This window comes from Pleurodeles waltl, chromosome 7, assembly GCF_031143425.1.
Source record: "Pleurodeles waltl isolate 20211129_DDA chromosome 7, aPleWal1.hap1.20221129, whole genome shotgun sequence".
NCBI classification, from domain to species: domain Eukaryota; kingdom Metazoa; phylum Chordata; class Amphibia; order Caudata; family Salamandridae; genus Pleurodeles; species Pleurodeles waltl.
The window spans coordinates 197,338,734-197,358,604 of NC_090446.1; positions in this window are offsets into that span (position 1 = coordinate 197,338,734).

The following is a 19,871-nucleotide window of genomic DNA, read 5'->3' on the forward strand; positions in this document are numbered from 1 at the left end:
AGCCTCTTTCGACAGTACTAAACTCTCCTCTTAAATATGAATATGTCACTCCTAAGTAGGCTATAAAAGCATGGTGCTTGATAATTAAAAATAGAATATATAAATGTTTAATGTTAAACATGTCCTTACTGTGAAAATTCCCTATAAGCTATTCTCACCTTAGTGAGGTTCTCTGTTCTGTAGGAAAGCACTAGGAAAGCTTATTATTGTTAATGTTGATATCTCTGCTTAGGAACAAAATAAAAGGGGAATCCTTTGACGTTTTAAAAAATGTATTACAAATCCAATTCATTGGTGAAGTTTAATCAATCAAACAGGATTTATAAAGCTCGGCTAATCACCCGATAGGGTATCCAGGCGCTATCAGGTCCCAGAGGCTTATTCAAAGAGCCAGGACTTGAGGGCCATTTGGAATTCCGAAAGTGAGGTGATGGACCGGAGGTGTGAGATGAGGCTGTTCCAGGTTTTTGCCGTGATTTGAGAGGAGGAGCGTTCTCCACTTCTCCTTTGGTAGATTTGGGGAGCATGGGCAAGTGAAAGGGAGGCAGAGTGTATGGTTGGTGGAAGTTCAAGTGGTGGTTAACGCACATGGGTCCTTGGCTGTGTACAGCCTTGTGTGCGTGGGTCAGCAGCTTGAATTGACATCTCTTCTGTACAGGGAGCCAGCGGAGTTGATTAGGTGGGGTGTGATGTGGGTTTGTCAGGGAAGGCCAGGGATGTGTCTGGCTGCGCCGTTCTGTGTGGTTTGAAGTCTCTGTAGGAGAAGTGCGGCAATTCCAACGTAGAGGGTGTTGCCATAGTCCAGTCGGCAAGTGATGCGGGCCAGGGTCATGGTGCATCTCATGTGGAAGTAGCCAGTTGAAGTTCTTTCCTAGCATGCCCAAAGTGAGGAAGCAGGCACAGGAGATAGGATTGATCTGTGATTTCATGGTGAGCTTGTTATCAATGATGATTCAGAGGGTTCTGTCATGGTCGGAGGAAGTGGGTGTGGGTCCTAGGTCTGCTGGCCACCAGGAGTCGTTCCATGTGTTGCTGCTGTTGCCAAAGATCAGTATGTCCATCTTTTCTGTGTTCAGCTACAGGCAGTTGTTCTTCCTCCAGTCAGCGACGGCTGTCATGCATCTGTGGAAGTTGGTTCAGGTGGTGGAGGGGTCGTCGATGAGTGAGAGTATGAGTTGGGTGTCATCTGCATACAAAACTATGCTGAGACCTGGGATCTGACGATGTAGGCCAGTGGGGTCAGATGTGCGTTGAAGAGTATAGGGCTGAGGCTTGAGCCCTGGGGTACACCACATGTGATCTCCTTGGGTTCAGAGATGAAAGGTGAGAGGTGGATCACCTGGGTTCTTCTGGTGAGGAAGGAGGTGATCCATCTGAGCGCATCCCCTTGGATGCTGATGTGGTGTCTTTCAATCAGCATGTGGTGGGAGTTGGATTTGTAGCAATTATTTTACAAATTTTAAAAAGTTACACTTAACCTGCCTTAAGCCTCTAGAAGCCCATTTACATGGTCTTCCAAGTGGATGAGGTGCATTGGCTCCCCGAGCAGAGACAAAGCCTTGAATGTGGGGACGTGTTTCACTTTCCCTTGACAAGGTGACCTGAAGCCTGTGCTCATTACCTTGCATATCTTCAAAGTGTACCTACGCTATCACTGGCAGATGTAGATCACACCTGGACCTACCTCACTTTTGTCCTTCTAGCCAACCAGGGACCAATTCGAGTGAGAAAGGAATTGCCCACAGAACTCATTTTGGTGACCACAGACAAGATGTTGCTAATTTCTCTGGTCACACCCTTAGAGTGGGCACAGACTCTCTACACAAGAGAATAAAGGTTCTACCATGTTGGGTTTAGGTAGAGAAGGGCACTGTGGGATTCTCTGCAGTAGGGCACACAGGAACTGCTGCAAAAGTGGGTAAGGTTACTCTTGGGATCTTTTCACAATTGGTTATGGAAGGATGAGGAGTCACCCCCACACGAAGGCTAGTGCCAAGCATAAATGAGGCAACCTTGGGTGCGCTCTTCAGAGCTCTACTGGAACTGTAGAAGAGAGAAGAAGGACTGTGCAATAAATTGGGTTGTTGGTTGAGGGGTTTGTGAGACCATCTCAAGCAATAGCCACAATCCTTGCTCGGGTGAACCACAAAAGTCATTAAATTACCATATGCCTAACCCGTTAGTAGCTTGGCACAAAACCAGGCTTAACAAAGAGGCGATGTGTAAGGTATTTATGCAGCACTCAAACAGTAAAGTGAAAACACAGCACAAGAAAAATCCCACACCAATTTAGAAAAATCGACTACATTTTTAAAAACATTATTTGACACAAAACAGCAAAAATCCAATCAGATGAATTGGAGATATGCAATTTTTCAAATTGAAGGTCCGTCTAGTGCCTAAAAGCAAAAAAAGCACCACTTGCTGTTAGCTGGTCGTGAGGGACCAGGTGAAAGTCACAAGTTCAGGCCGACCACAATGAAGTGCAGGCTAGATACAGGGATCAGGTTCCCCAACGCTAAGACTCAGTTCACAGATGAGGAGGCCACAGGCAGCAGGGAGAGCATTGTAGATAGTCAGTGCATAGAGTGAAGAGCAGGCCAGGTGTCGCAGACGGTTGTCACCGTTTGCGAAGAACCTGTTGCTCATCATATATGGTCGTGGCTTGAGCTTTAAGTTGGCAGTCACCGCAGGCTGTCGACACTGTAGCACTAAGTGCAGATCTCACGTTGCCGGTCATCGTTGGTGGTCGCTGTAGCATGAAGAGTTGGGTTCACTGGAGTTTTGCATCGGCAGTCTGCATAGGTAGCAGAATTAACTTGTTTGCAGTTGTAAAGAACCCAAAACTTTAGGAATTCTCCTTCTTGATCAGATGAGTTAACTCTGATGCTAACCAAAGGCCTAGGGCTTGTGGAGGAGTCTCTTGGGGATCAGGGACTCACTCTTGCAGAGGCCAGTAGGCCTCAGGCAGGTCCACTTGTAGGCCCAGGCAGGTCCAGTCCAGAAGGTCAGCTGTGCAGCTGCAAGGTGGCCTCTGGAGCTTGGTACGTCTCTGTAGCTATGAAAAGGAGGAAAGTCAGCCAACAATTGTTTTCACTTTATATGTTCTGGTGTGAAGGGAGCTGGTCCAGTCTTCCTTCCCAGACAGCAGGACAAGCCTCTAGCATCATGGGAGTCCTCTGGCAGTAGGGCAGTCTGTTTTCTGTATTATCCACTGGTCCAAGAGTAGACTGAGGAGTGACTACGAGTGTCCTATTCTCATACCTGGTACCAGCTTTGAAGTGGAAGACATTTATGGAGTTTTCAGTCCACATATCTGTTTGGAATTTCCTGCCTCCATGCCCAGGCTCCAGAGGGTCTTGGGACGCAAAAGGCTAGTGTGACTTTCTTGCTGTGTATGCTGAGGCAGTATCTTTGAAGTGCAAATAAGGCTATGCACAGCTCGGCCCCCTTCATGCTAAGATGACCCATCCTGCCTAGACTGAGTCCCCTGTTGTTGGGCTCCCTGGAAAAAATACACAACTGCCAACTGCTAATCACACCTAGTCATGTAACCCAGGACACAGATTATAGGTGCCACTTGGTTACAACAAGAAAAGGTCAGCTTTCTAAAAGGGGTATTTTTAGGATTGTGACTTGAAATCTGACTTTCTCATCAAAAATGATGTTTAATTACAATTCCCTAGACACCAAACATTAAACTTCGACCTGCTCCCAACCAAATGTTATCACTTATTAAATGTAATAAAGTAATCCAATATTTTTGAATGGGAGAGGTATACACCTCAGTAGTGAAACAGAAAATTGTGAGGTCAGGATATATAAAACTTAAACGTTCATGTCCAACTTTTTAAATGCAATGCACCCTGCTGTGTATGTTCCTATGCCTACTTCAGGGGTGACATATGTATTAAAAAAGGAAAGTTTAGAATAGGCAAAGGGATTATTTTGCAAAGTTGAATTAGCAGTTTGAAACTGTATCCAGACTGCAAATGGCAAGCCTTAGTCATATTTGGAAGGGTTACTTAAGTGGGTGTCACAATAAGTGCTACTGGCCCACAGAAGAGGAGAAAGCAAAACATTTGGGGGTACATTATAGAGAGGATTAAGTCCAACAGACTGGACCTGCTGTTGAGACCTGTGAGGAGATACATAAGGATTTACCATGCTCCAACCTGTACTCAGGACCAAGAAGTAGAGTCCAATGGTCAGTTGGCCAACCCCCTGTTAGGTTAATAGACCAATTTCAACAGGACCTGCCCAGGGCCCTGCTGGTGGACTCTGCTTGAGTGAGTCCTGATCGACCCCAAGTCCTGTTTATGAGGTTCTGAAACCCTTGGCTGGTGTCAAAGTATACTCATCCTAACATTCTGAAAAAAACTTAAGGCTTGGAAATCATTTGGCTCAAAAAACAAACCTGTCAAGTTAACCTGATGAAGGATTATTGCTGCTGGGCGAAAGAGTAAGATTGCTCCAACTTGGAGCAATTCCGCAGCAGCAAGTGTGTATGCAGACAAGGCCACAAGCCTGTTCAGCTACAGTCTTTCCCCGTTGGAGAAAGCAGCATTTCAAAAAGTGACTAAGGGCCTGATTTAGATACTGGTTGACGTGTTACTCCGTCACAACAATGAGGGATATCCCTTCTGGCGAAATCTAAATCCCATATATCCTATTGGATTTAGATTTTAGCGGTCGGGATATCCCTCTCCATTTCGACAGAGTAACGCATCCGCCGTTATCTAGATTCGCCCCTTAGTGTGAATGTAGAAATCTTCACTGTGCGAAGGTGACTAAAGTAGTCAGTTTATGAGTGACCTTCCATTTTTTAATTCCTCTTGTTCTGAGATTCACTGCCAAAAGTCATCTACTTCACCAGAGCCTCTTACAACACTTATCCTGCCTCATGGAACCCTTCTCAGCCACAGCTGTCATGCCCCAATGAGAACTTTTTACTTACATCCAGAAACTTTGGGTCTGATATGGACTTCAGTGGATGGGGTACTCTGTCACAATCTTGAGGATAACCCATCTGTCTTACTACAGTGGATTATATCCAATCATTTTTGTAATACGGCAAACTGGATTTTAGTCATGTCTTTGACAGGGTAACCCATCTGCCAAGCTCTAAATCTGGCCCTAAGTCTGAAGGTGGAACTTCCAACCAGGTAAAACCTGGTTTCAATATTCTGCCTGTGCTGCACAGCATTCAGCCCTAGGTTGTGCCTATGTCCCAGTGAAGTGCAACCAGACCACAGCAGCTAACGCTTAATGCTTTTTGGTGCTATATATATATATATATATACATTTCTTTTTATTTTTTTATTATAAATTAATGTATCTGATTCCTCTTATTGGATTTTTGACATTTTGGTGTGATTTTTATCAATAAATTATTTTCCATTTTTCTAAATTAGAGTGGGATTTTTATTGTGTTGTGCATTCAACTTTTTATTTGTTTTGGTACTTCTAAATACTCTACACATTTTCTTAAGTTAATTACTGAAACATTTCCTGGACATAACAAGAATGTTGACATTAGTACCTTTGGTGGACTAGAATCCACTCCGACTAATAATCCACTTTCTTACATCCCCCATTCAGCACCATTGAGATGATATAGAGAAAATGTATGTAGGCTCTCCCTATTTTGGGAGGGGCGGTGAAAGAGAAACCAGCTCTGGAGGACATGCTATCTATAAAGGAGTCTTCACTAAAGACTCTCAGCTCTACATCAGATATGGGGTACTTCATGGCTCCATAAAAAAAATTACAAAAAAATATTATTATAATGCCATGAAGGAGATCCACACTAATCCCGCAGGGATGTGTGCTAATTAATAGTTGCGCTTCTACATTGTATTTGCGGTGCTAATTCCGATTCAAATAATTTTTATTAGAGTTGCACATAATAAAAAGGGTTTACTATAAAATATCAGAGTCTGTGTGTGCACTGATTCTGGAGTATCCTGTTAGAGACCTTTAGCAATACCACATAAGAGCACCAGCTTCTCTTCAGGTTTATCAGATTTCTATACAACCCCACACTCCTATAATTATGAACTAGAAGAGGGATGTGAAATGCTTGCCTGTTTTTCTTTTTGACAGTATGATAGAAAGGCATCACTGGGGTGATAAGTCAATCTGATTACCTTCTCAGTATATAACAGGAAAACACTTACCATTGTGAATGTTTTTTCCCTTTAAAGCTTCTAAAAATGTGTACTCTGAACACCTTCAGGGAAGCATCCCTAGACGTGCAGAGGGGCCGTCTGTTAAGAAGGCAGACTGTGTAAGTAGTCAGTCCTTCTTTACTGGTTAGGTAACTAGCTATCTAGCACTGGAATCAACTGGGGAGATGCTCATTTTGAGAGAACACCACCTGTGTCCATATTCACATAAGAAATCTGGATCACCACATAGATTTCACAGAACCCCACTAGGTTTACTTCCATGTTTAATATTAAAAGTTCATGGTGATATAAAATGTGCTGCTAATTAGTGTGGTTGCCAGGAATATGCTTAAGACTGCAGAGGGTGCATATAACCACAGCCCCTCAACTACACTATGAGCATTATGGTTTCCCTGGCACAGGGATAGAGTGAGTTGAGCCCAGGGAAAGGTGGTCAGAAAGCTGTGTGTGTTTACCTGCAATAAAATATACTACATACTAAAAACCCTAAACCTGTCACACACAGGTGTTGTGTTGATTATCTGCAGGGGCCTAGCTGTGAATAGTACAGCTGATGCAGTGGCACTAAGGCCCACTAAACCATAATTCATTGCTGCTTTTCACAACTAGCACCGCTAGGTCCTATGTCACTCTTGCTACACAACGGATAATCTGTTTTTTTAGGAATCTACATCGGATGGTGAGTGGATCCCTACCTTGATATGATCCAGGCAACAATGTCCAATGGAGGAATGAAGAATCATCAATCACTGTCGTTGAGGAATGATACTCATCAACATTGTCTTTGACTACCTGCTGTAATGACTCATGCCGTAAGAGGTTGACTCAGAGTTATTTCTTACTTTACTTCTGATACTGTGAAGACTGTCCCAAAAGTCACAAAGCAGATGTTGTCTATTGGTTGAGTTGCAGATTCATCGGGGATCTTAGGGCCAGATGTAGGAAACTTTTGCGAGTCGCAAATGCCACGAATCGCAATTTGCGACCCCGCAAAATTGGAAATGGGATGCAAAAATCCCATTTCCGACTCGCAAAATGCGACACGAGCCATTACCAACTCGCAAAAATAGCGCCCCCATTTTGCGACCCACTAATAGGAAGTCGCTATTTGCGAGTCGCAAACCAAATGCAATAGCCACTCGCAAATTGCGACTAGTTGCAAAAAGCCCATTTTGCACTTCCAATTTACCACTAACTCAGAGCAGGTGGGAACCAGAACCAAAGTATAAAAGGAGACCCAGAAGGCATCTGTGTTACTCAAGATGGCGGAGATATATGTGATAGGAATGAGGAGGAGAGCCCATGCCGACAGCAGAGGAGGAGGAGGAGCCAGAGACAGGAGAAGATATATAGAACCAGGCAGACACTCTTCCAACAAACTGAGGAGGAGATTTATGATAAATATAGACTCAGCAGTGCAGCAATACTAGATTTAATAGAATTACTCAATCCACAGCTGCAACGCCAGACTGTGCGCAGCTGTGCCATCCCTATGCATGTGCAAGTGCATTGCTCACTGCACCTCTTGGTCTCGGGTAGCTATCAGGGGGTCATTGCTGTGGCAGGTGGGGTCTCCCAAAGTTCACTCTCACGGTTCTTCAGGGCATTCCTAGATGCCTTACTCACACACATGTCCAGATACATATACCCACCCAGGAATGAGGCAGAAATCAACAGCACCAAGTTGGAATTCTACAGGATTGCCAACTTCCCCCATGTGATAGGGTGTGTAGACGGGACACATATACAAATATGCCCTCCTGCAAATCTGGAATATCTGTTCTGCAATAGGAAGTGTACCCACTCACTGAACATCCAGGTGGTATGTGACGCCCATTATGTTATCACTGACATGGTTGCCAAATTTCCAGGGAGTACACATGACTCCTACATTTTCAGGCACAGTGGGATACACCAACGCCTAGAACGACGTGGGGAGTTTGGAGACGGATACCTCCTAGGTATAGCTGAATACATCTTGCAGACATACACACAGGTCAATGTGGAACCCATCTATGCCCAGCTAACATTGTACATTTTGTGCCACACAGGTGACAGTGCATATGCACTTCGACCATGGATACTTACCCCATACCAGAAATATAATCGAAAGGACCTTTGGACTACTGAAAGCAAGATTCAGATGCCTCCACAGACGTGGAGGTGCCCTCCAGTATACCCCAATAACAGCTTTCAAGATCATTGTCACATGCGCTATACTGCACAACATTGCCACCAGACGTGGGCTACCTCTCACCCCTGAAGACCCTGATTCGGAGGATGAAGAGCAAGAGCTACCACATCGCCATCATGGGGATATAAGCATGGCAAATCAAGGCAGACTGAGACGGGAACACATTGCAAACCAATACTTTGGAAGGTACGTGCTAACTGTCACCACACTCACTAATGTCACACACAAAGAGTCCAGGTGTGAAGTGGAACTAACAAGTGATTTAATTTGTGCAACCAAAAAAACTATATACATTGACAATGGTTCATGGGCTGTAACAGTCCACCTGGCATGAGGACACATTGACCTCATGTGCCCCAATCTCAGGACAGTGTGGAGCTCATATCCTATGCCGGCCTCGGCGAGCATGGCTGGTACCAGGGGTGTCAGCAGTGCCCTGCCTTGCGCTTCCACTGCGCAACACACTGGTGTCACTGGCAGAGACACTGCTGATGGTGGAGCCCTCCTCGCTGTCTTGCGGCGTGTCAGCCGTGCCCCTGGCCACCTGCTGTGCCTCCATTATATCAACAGCATGGCTGTGACGGCCCAGTCCACGTGAGACATCACTGGCAAAGTGGCCCATGTCAACTTGGAGGCAGACCGTGCGCCTAGAAAGGCCAGTAGAGTTCACAGCCAGCCTGACTATGGAGGCAGACATGCGGTCCAGCCGGTTAAGTAGCTGCCTGTCACGACGACTTGCACCCTCTCTCTCAGTTATGAGTTCGGCCACAAGTTGTCTCATGGAGAGTGCAAGGTCGCCCACATGTGTGTTCAGTTGTTGCAACTCCGTGTGTACAAGCTGCATACTACTGCTTTGGTTTCGCTCCATGCGCCGCATTGCCCCTGAAATTCTCCTGATCTCCTGTGTTTGCAGGCGATGAGCCCGTAGTAGTGCGGCCTCAGCTGGCGACATGGAGGCATCCCCTAACTCTGCCTGCGGCTCTGGTGGTACATTTACACATCGCCTGCGACGCAGTGGATGCTCTGTGTCTTCTACAGTGGCACTGTGGCTGGGACCAGGTGCTGGATCACACACCAATATGGCAACTGGTGTATCATGAGGGGACTGAGTGTTGGTGGTGCAGGTCTCAGTGGTGGCTGGTGCTGATTCATCTGTTGGCTGGTGGCTGACCTGTGGCCCCTGGATGCTTTGGCTGGTGGGGGTGTCATGTGGGAGACCTGTGGGACATAGGGAACACACTGTCAGTATCTACTATCTGTTATCAACTTCCTAATAAACTGTTGCCTATCAACTGCCTACGTGACTACATTGCCCATAATGCACCATTCTGGTTGTTGCTACTCTGAAATGGAGCTATTTTGGTTGTGCATGCTACTGTGTACAAGGTGGGTGGGGGTATGGCATAATTGAGGGTACATGCATGTCTCATGGTACTCACCGGTTGATGGTCCTGGCTCTGATGTATCCAGATCTCTCATCCCACACACTGCCTCTGGCTCAAGGGTCTCCTCAACCCTTTCCTCCAGGGGTGTGGGTGGTGGTATGGTTGATGGTCCCTCTCCTCCCCCGGAGCCACTCTGCCACCCTCTCCTTGGTCCGGGAGCGCAGGTCATTCCACCTTTTTATTTAGTTCTTCGATGCTCCGGTGGCTGACACCCAGGGAGTTCACTTTGTCTTGGATGTCCGTCCAGATTCTTCTCTTCTCCACCTCTGGCACGGTGAGGGCTACCCTCCCAAAAAGTTGGTCATGGTGCTGGCAGCACTCCTCTGTCAACACCTCCAGCTCTTTCTCTGCAAATTTAAGTTTGCGCTTCCTTGGTGTCTCAACCATGGTAGCTGCTGTGCTCTCTGTTTGCAGTTCTGCTGTTCAAATGGGTGTGGTTCTCCCTCCTCCCAGGTGTATTTGTAAACTTCCTGGCTGTCATCATCATGAGCCAGGAAGTGTTTTCCAGAGTGTTCTGCAGCACCTGCATTCAATTTGCGGCACAGTCGCAATTTGCGACACCCACTCGCAAATTGCGTGTTTGTTTTTAGCGCAGTCGCAAAAACCGACCTCGCGAACAGCGGACTCGCAATCTGCAGTGCGACTTCATTTGCAAGTCGCAAATTGAAGTCGCGTTTTCTTCTTGGATACCATTTAGCGAGTCGGAAATTGCGAGTTGCAACGACTCGCAATTTCCGACTCGCTAAATTTTTCCTACCTACATCTGGCCCTTAATGTCATGCCTCAATATAGTAATTAATCAAGAAACAGTGCTGAACCTGCAAGAACCTACATGACACAATCCGGATAAAATCTTTTTTGATGCAAGCGGAAACATGCAATTGGAATTTAAGTACCAATGTATGTGCAAGCAGTCTGTGAACACCGAACTGATTAGCTATTAGTTCACATGTAATACTTTTTGAAAACTGTCCTTACTGGGCACTGGTTCACATTTAACATGCTGACTTTCTATTAGGTCACAGATAACACATCTTGTCGACCTAAAAAGCTTTGGGGCATTCCACCCCCACCCCCCCAGCGCCTTGAGACCCTCACGGGTGAGTAGCGCGCTCCACAAATGTTTTTAATTGATTGATTGATTGATTGATTGATTGATTGGTGTGGTCTTTCCCCAAACGTTTTGCCTTCTCTCCTCCTGTTTGCTGAAATGTGTTTTTGTTGGCCTTAGGACTCTGTGCATGTTACCACTGTAAACCAGTGCTGAAATGTTTCTGTTCACTTCTCAAAATGTGGTGTCATTGGCTTATACCCAGTTAGTGCATTTAATTTTCATGTAAGTTCCTAGTAAAGTGGTACTACATCTACCCAGGAACTGTAAATTAAATGCAATTAGTGGGCCGGTAGTCCATTAAAACATGTCTCAGGCCTGCCATTGCAGCCTGTGTGCTGTTTTAAGCTGTCAATTCGGCCTGGCAAAATAAACTTTTTGTCAGGCGTAAATAAGGTAGGCCCTAAACAGCCTATATGGATAGTGCAGGGTATTCAAAAGTTGACCATGTAATTTTGAGTTTACATGTCCTTGTAGTGAAAAACTCTAACATTTATTTTTTACTACTGCAAGTCCTACCTCTCCTATAGCATAACATGGATTACCCTATTACATTTAATAAGTGATTTTTTGTTTTTGCCAACAGGTAGGAATGTAAAGGTTACACTCAAATGGATTGTAATTTAAAACAATCTTTAATGGTAAAGTCTGATTTTAAGTCACAATTCTGAAAATGCCATTTTAGGAAAGCTGGCATTTTCTTGTCTTAACCATTTGGGTCCTGCAGCATGTGTCCTAGGTCTCATGACTGTCTGTAGTTGGCTCTTGACCTTTGTGTATTCCTCCCAGGTACTGGGACAAAGGGGGACTCAGTGTTGCCAGGACGGGGGTGGCGGTGTGTGCCCTGCTCAACTTACATTTAAAAGCAACTGCCTCCTGCACACTCACAAGAACTTGACACCAGCCTATTGTCAATCCAGACCCCTTGGAGCCTGGGTGAGGAAATGACGGAAATTACAAGACCAGATCTAGGGGGAAGCTTGGACATGCCTCCCGCATCAAAGGTTTGTACCAGATCTAAATCTTGAACCCTCAGACCCACTTTTCAGTGCACTCCTGGACCTGTGGACACTACAGAAGGAGGACTGTCCTGCTGTTAGAGGATTGCCATGCTGCTTGAAGCCCGCCTTGATCTCTGAGAAGGATGACTGGATCAGCTCCCTTCTCTTCCAGCTGAGTGACTCCACAGGCAAGCTGTCTGACTTCCTGTTCTGAGCTCTCATGATACAACAAGCTCCAGAGGCCCCACTGTAATTTCCCATCTGATCTGCTGCACTGGACCTGCCTGGAACTACAGATGGACCTGCTTGTGCCCTGGTGGCCTCTTCTGAAGTGAGTTTCTGATTCCCAAGAGATGCCCCCCCAGTCTTGGATCCTTTGCTAGCATCACAGAGCTCTTTCTAGCCTAACTGAAGGTTCCATCAAATGCGTCACAAACTGATTCAAAGACCTTCAAAGCCTTGCCGCACATTGGAACGGATGTTGAGTGATGCAAACTCACACAAAGCTGTGTCACCTTTTGGTTCTACTTCTATCTAAACCTTTCAAAGGTAATATGTCCAGTTCATATGGTTGACTTTTTGTCATTCTGATCCATAATTATTTATTCAACATAATCTATTTTTTCTAACTTGCTTTGGGAGTTTTCTTGTGTTGTGTTCTGTTTTCACTTTGTTGTTGTTTGTGTGCTACATAAAAACTTAAAACAGTGCCTCTAAGTTAAGCCTGACTGCTTTTGTGCCAAGTTGCCAGAGGGTGAAGCACAGGATAACTTTGTGACGTTTGTGGTTTCTCTGACAAGGATTTTGGTTGTTGCTTGAAAAGGGTATCATGCCCCCTACTCAACCACTAACCCGATTTTATACAACACCACATTGCGATCAGTGCAGAACATTGTCCCATGGAAATAAATGGATTCTCCAAAATGTTCCCAACAAACAATCCTTTGACTCTGGATTTTCTGAAAAAGTACTGTTCTGGATTTTGCTGGTAGCAATCTTTGTGAGGCAACTATTCTAATCAATCAATCAATCAATCATTACATTTATAAAGCGCACTATGTACCCGTCAGGGTTTCGAGGCGCTGGGGGAGGGGGTGGGTGAGCTGTTAGCGGTCGAAAAGCCAGGTCTTGAGGAGTCTCCTGAAGGTGAGGAGGTCCTGGGTCTGGCATAGTGAGGTGGGGAGAGAGTTCCCGGTCTTGGCGGCGAGGAAGGAGAAGGATCTGCCGCCGGAGGTCTTGCGCTGGATCCTGGGGACGATGGCGAGGGCGTGATTGGCAGAGCGGAGTTGACGAGTGGGGTCGTAAAAGTTGAGTCTGGAGTTGAGGTAGGTAGGTCCGGTGTTGTGTAGAGCCTTGTGAGCGTGGGTGAGGAGTTTAAAGGTGATCCTCTTGTCCACGGGGAGCCAGTGGAGGTCCTTCAGGTGAGGGGAGATGTGACATCGGCGGGGTATGTCGAGGATCAGGTGGGCGGATGCATTTTGGATACGCTGGAGTCGTTTGATGTCTTTTGTTGGGATGCCTGTGTAGAGTGCGATGCCGTAGTCAAGTCTGCTACTGACGAGGGCTTGGGTCACCGTCTTTCTGGTTCCTGTTGGGATCCACATGAAAATTCTGCGGAGCATTCGAAGGGTGTTGAAGCAGGAAGAGGAGACGGCGCTGACCTGTTTGGACATGGTGAGGGCGGAGTCCAGGATGAAGCCGAGGTTTCTTGCATGGCTGGCTGTGGTGGGTGGGGGACCGAAGTCGGTGGGCCACCAGGAGTCGTTCCAGGCCGAAGGGGTGCGCCCGAGGATGAGGACTTCCGTCTTGTCGGAGTTGAGCTTCAGGCGGCTGTCGTTCATCCACTCGGCAATGGCTTTTAGTCCCTCGTGGAGGTTGGTTTTGGCGGTGAGTGGGTCTTTGGTCAGGGAGAGGACGAGCTGGGTGTCGTCGGCGTAGGAGATGATGCTGAGGTGATGTTGGCGGGCCAGTTTAGCGCGGGGGGCCATGTAGACGTTGAACAACGTAGGGCTGAGGGAGGAGCCTTGGGGGACGCCGCAGATGAGGTTGGTGTCTTTGGAGCGGAAAGGGGAGATTCGTACTCTCTGGGTTCTGTCGGAGAGGAAGGATGAGATCCAGTTGAAGGCTTTATCTTGGATGCCGGCTTCATGGAGGCGGGTCAGTAGGGTGCGGTGGCAGACTGTGTCAAAAGCGGCAGATAGGTCGAGGAGGATGAGGGCCGAGGTTTCGCCGTTGTCCATTTGAGTTCTGATGTCATCTGTGGCGGCGAGGAGTGCAGTCTCGGTGCTGTGGTTTCGTTTGAAACCGGATTGAGAGGGGTCTAGGATGGAGTTGTCTTCGAGGAAGAGGGCGAGCTGGGTGTTGACGATCTTCTCGATGACTTTTGCTGGAAAAGGGAGGAGAGAGATCGGTCGGAAGTTTTTGAGGTCGTTGGGGTCAGCCTTGGGTTTCTTGAGAAGGGGTTGGATTTCTGCGTGTTTCCAGCTGTCTGGGAAGGTGGCAGAGTCGAAGGAGAGGTTGATGATCTTGCGGAGTTTGGGGGCGATGATGGCTAATGTAAATCACTGAAAGCTAGAAATCAAAGTTTAAATAGAAGGTAATCAAAGATGACTTATACTATTTACAAACCTCATGCATAACAAAATTATGTGAGATTTGGAACTCAAGGAGTGCAAGAATGACTGCGAGTGGCACAGATGGGATTGTTGGAGTGTGACCTTTTATAATCTATATTAACATGAAAAGTTTGCAAATTAATGTATAATGAAGCTGCATAGAAACGTGTTAGAATAATGTTAATGCACAGGTTTGAAATGTGCCCACGGGGTGTGGCCACCAATGTATACGATGACTAATGAAACTGACTAATAATGAATTAATAATGTGCTCATGTATGATTTTGCATTAGCATTAAGAGTTATGTATTAAGGTTTTGCTAAATTACTTACTAGACCTTAGTTAACAAGGGTTCGGGCCTAGCTGCTTGTTCTCATATTAACTGTGTTTTCTAACGTGCAATGTGCTGTTTTCCTGAAGGACATGAAGCTGTACTTTTCCAGAAGCTAGAGAGATGTGTGTAACCGTAGTAAATTCTTTCTCATGGGACCCGACTTGCTCAAGGAGACATTCTTGCCGAATGCAACAGTGTAATTCGCAACAGGTACAAGGTCGCCTAAACCAAGGGAAGACAATGGAACTACTGACTGCAATGACTAGTGTAACATTTCCTACCTGACATTCTACCCGTTGAAGATGTCAATCACAGGAGCCAATAAACTGCATGAGAACTGTGTTATGTGAAAATTCTAGTAAGTTGAGCGGTGGATTATTGGACAAAGATAACGATGCACCAAATATTACCCAATGGGAATTTAGAAACTTGTTCTGCAATTTTAATCTAACAGTGTGACATAAGGAGAAATCAGCCCTTCTTACTCGGCCATGACCGAGCCATTCTTACTTTGCCATTATTGAGCCATTGCTCGCCTTTACCCTGCCGCTCTTGAAACCGTTATTCTTTTAGCTATCCTGAGAGACTTTGTCTTTGGGTGTTTGATACTCTTAACCATCCTCGCCGTACCCCTTGCCTGATTTGCACTTCTTCTTATGAGGGAAGAGCGCTTTGCTATACCTTGCTGAACCTTATCTGCTCATCCTGACGTTTGGCGAATCGACTGCTGTCCTGAGGACGAAGACTGTCACTGTATGCCACCCCATTTGGATGGGTAACTATCTGATGATAAATTGTAATTGTCTGTTTGCCTTTCCTTTCTAGGTACCAACTGCTCTTTTGACAGATGCCATAGTTAGATGTTTTCTAAATTCATGTTACTAAATTATTTTGCATGAAGCCCAACATGCTGATGCTAATTAGAGGTTAGTTAAGGAGTTCACTAAAATTGGGTGCAAATAGACAAATAACTGAATCTTTGCTTTGTTGAATAATGCACTAATAATACTTTGCTAAAGTTTGATTCATGTTGACTTCGTGCTTTGTTGCAGTGTCCATGATCTTTGCTTTGATAAAGTCTTATTCGAGTTGCCATATTGTAGTTTTGTTGATGTGCTTATTGGTATTGAGACTAATGAATATGCTAGTAGGTTGTAACTAATAGGGACTAAATATCCAAAATCTTACTGGATTTGTGTGGTTATTCAATGGCCGAAAGGTCATGGTGTGTTCCATTTTTATTAAATGTTAATAATTAGTGTAATTGATTAATTATTGTGGATACTGATTTGATAATTGATCTATCAGTTGGGATGTTAACTAGATATCTCGTCCTGAGGAGTCTCCAATCAGGGTCAAAAGATTAATTGGCCTAAAATGAGTCCCCTTTTAAGTAAATTATCAAAAATGGAATGCGCTATTATCAAAGCTGGGATGCGTTATCAGGTTCAGGGCTCCTCATACCTTATGACATCCGGCTGAAATTCATAATGTATGGAAATAAACGAAAGACTGTGGATAACACATTGGTCCCCCATACTGGTTCACGCCTCTTTCATAGACCCTAACGGGCCATCCTATAGACTCTGAACCCATACTGGCTTAGCACAACTGCAGCTCAAACATTGACCATCACCTCTGCTCAGAATTCTGAACCTCTGCTGTGATAGTTAGACAAATGTGGCATAGCTAGAATCCTACAGAACTGATCAGGTGGGTGAAGTGGCAGGAGTTTGATGGAAACCCAGTTCTTTACAAGTGGATCCTGTCGGGCTTTTAATGGTGTGTTCGTTTTTGTTAATATAGAAGATTTTTCCCTGGAATATTTTGTGACTACAGTGGAAAGAGCAAGAGAACACCCGTTTAAATTCATGCACAAACTTATCTAACGGGTGAACCTAACAGATGGCATATGCCCTCTGACTCAATCCTTGAGGGTTTCACCTAAATATTAGCACATTATGACCCCTCTGGATAGAATGTTCTAATAGCATCATATGATTTCAGCCACGGGCTAGACCAATTGTTAAAAGCCCTTCACCATGTAAAAACCCGGGTTACGGTTCAGGGCTCTAACTAGGTGATGCCACCAAGCAATCAGTATAGCCTGCTTCTACTGATTCCAGTGGTAGAAATACACTGCAAGATGATATATGAATGCACCTCTGCACGTGTTGCTGAAACAAATCATTGGAATTGTTGCATTCTATAACAAATTCCACAAAACAAGAACACTTAAAAAACTGACATGATTTATATCCCTTGTCGGCCAGCACTTTATTTACGTGGGAGTTTCTCTTTGTGGTTTAAAATGGTATCTGAACTATGGTGTTCTCAATTCTTGTAACTGCATCTAAGCTACTTACTAGGTGCATCCGGTGATTTATGAGCGTGTCATGCGGGGAAAAAAGATTTATAAGTGGGTATCTTTGATACAGGTGCAAAAGAAGCTGCAGGGACTGAGATTCAAATGATTCTGCGGAATATAATCGAATATTTTAATCTAGAAAACACTGTGGTCCTTGCTCAGATAAGAGATTCGTGTGTTTCATTTAGTGTATGCTACAATAGATAAAAACCAATGCTGATGCGGATTCACAAATTGTCCTAGAAGGGCAAAAACTGTACATAGGACAAAGTGCAGCAGTGCATGTTTGTATCATCGGGTTTACTAAAGTCATTTAAATTGAGTCTCTGAAGCAACTGGTCCCTGGAGCAAATGGTTCAATATTAGAAATATAAAAATTGCCCGAACTAGTGCAGCTGTTGGATGTATTTTAATTTATTTTTGTTAGCTTTATATAGGTCCAAGGACATTGCAGTGCTCCTCAAGAGAACCAGATAAGTTGCACGTGTTTTAAGAAACGGGGTGATTAATGGCATTATTTAGAGTTTGACCAACAGGATACTCTGTCACAAACCTGACAATGTCTCGTCCACTGTATTAAAAGTGTGTTATAGCCTACGGCACCTGTAAATTGGCTAACAGCATATGTGCCATGTGTTAATGGAGCACTCCATCTGCCAAACCCTAAATGAGACCCTGAATGGTTTGTCGGAAATACAGGACATTAAGTTGAGGCCAGGATTCGATCCTGGTTCCAAAACTGACAGCTCTAGCTACTAATGCTGCACATAGACATGCATTAAGCTTTTCAATGCATTGAATAATGAAAAGAAAACTACTGCAGGAAATGGGAAGTATCTTCGGATTGATACAAATTCTGTTTGCACACCCTAAGGCTGAATTTAAACATCTCATACCTTCAAGTGTTTACAATTCTGTATTCTAATTATTTATTTGTTGGCGTTACGTGTTAGAAATGGGGTCTCTTGTTGGCAGTCAGTTAACATCCTGTCCAAATAGGGACCCTCACTCGAGTCAGGGTAAGGGAGATACACAGCTCAGATAACCCCTGCTCAGCCCTTGGTAGCTAGGCACAAGCAGTCAAGTTTATCTCAGAGGCAATGTGTACAGTATGTTTACAAACACAGACAGTAATGCAGTGAAAACACCAAAAAAGGACTCCATACCAGTTTAGAAAAATATCCAATATTTATATAAATCAAAGAAGGCAAAATGACAAAAATCCAACATACTCAACCAAAGATATGCATTTTTAAAGTAAAAAGTCTTAATCCATAGTTTTAGCACAATGTACCTGGTATGATTAAAAAAATAAAAGCCGCACAGGTGAGCGTGCATCGGGAAAGCAAGAAATGCATCGATTCCTTACTCGCAAGTGAGGCTGTGCGTTGATTCTTTCTCCACTTGGTAAGTAATGCAGCCATTTCCGGACAAGCCGCCTCAGGTTCCTGTGTGGGTGTTAGAGATTTTGACACCCATGGGCGATGCGTAACAAATCCAGATGCATGGCAACAATGATTCCGCTCTGAGCTGGCGATCTGTCAAGTGCAACAGCGCCTCGTTTATTTTTAACCTGTGGTGCAGGCGCTGCTTCCATTTTTCTGCTGCTTGGCTCCAGTGTGCAAATTTTCACCTTGTGTTCATCAGCTTCTCCTTTCAAGGGCCCAGGGACTGGATGTGGCACCACTTGGCAGGGTTGGGGTCCCATTAAGAGAGCCCAGGTGCTGGCAGATGACTTCTTCAGAACAGGGGGTAGGCTCAGTCTCAGCCCTTGGAGAAACTTCACAAGCAGGATTTCAGAAAGCAAAGTTTAATCCTTTCCTTCTTAAGGCAGAAGCAGCAGCAGGCCAGCAGAGCAAAGCAACAGACAGAGTGGCAGGTCCTCTTCTGGCATCAAGCTCTGATCCTTGGCAGAGGTTCCTCTCGATCCAAAAGTAATCTAAAGTTGTAAGGTCAGCAGTCCAATACTTATACTCATTTCTGTCTTTGAAGTAGGCAAACGTCAAAGGAAACTCTTTGTAGTGCACAAGACCATGCCTGTTCCTTGCCCTGCACAAGACACACACTAGGGGGGTTGGAGACTGTATTGTGAGAGGACAGGCACAGTCCTTTCAAGTACAAATGACAGCTCCTCCCTCCCACTTCAGTCCAGGAAGACTCATGAGGAAATGCAGGACACACATCAGCTCCCTTTGTGTCACTGCCTAGAGTGAATTTACAAACAGCCCAACTGTCAGTCTGACCCAGACATGTATTCAGCAGCCAAACAGAGGCACAGAATGGTTAAGCAAGAAAACACACACTTTCTAAAAGTGACATTTTCAAACAGACAATCTAAAAACCAACTTTAGCAAAAGAGGTATTTTTAAATTGTGAGTTCAGAGACCTCAAACTCGAGATCTTTATCTGCTCCAAATGGGAATGTGCAATTAAAGGCAATCCCCATACTAACCTATGGGAGAGATAGGCCGTGCAATAATGAAAATGGACTTTTTGGCAGTATTCTCTATCAGGGCATGTAAAATTTACCACTACATGTCCTACCTTTCAATTACACTGCACCCTGGGGGCTACCTAGGGCCTAACATAGGGGTGATTTACTTTTAGTAAA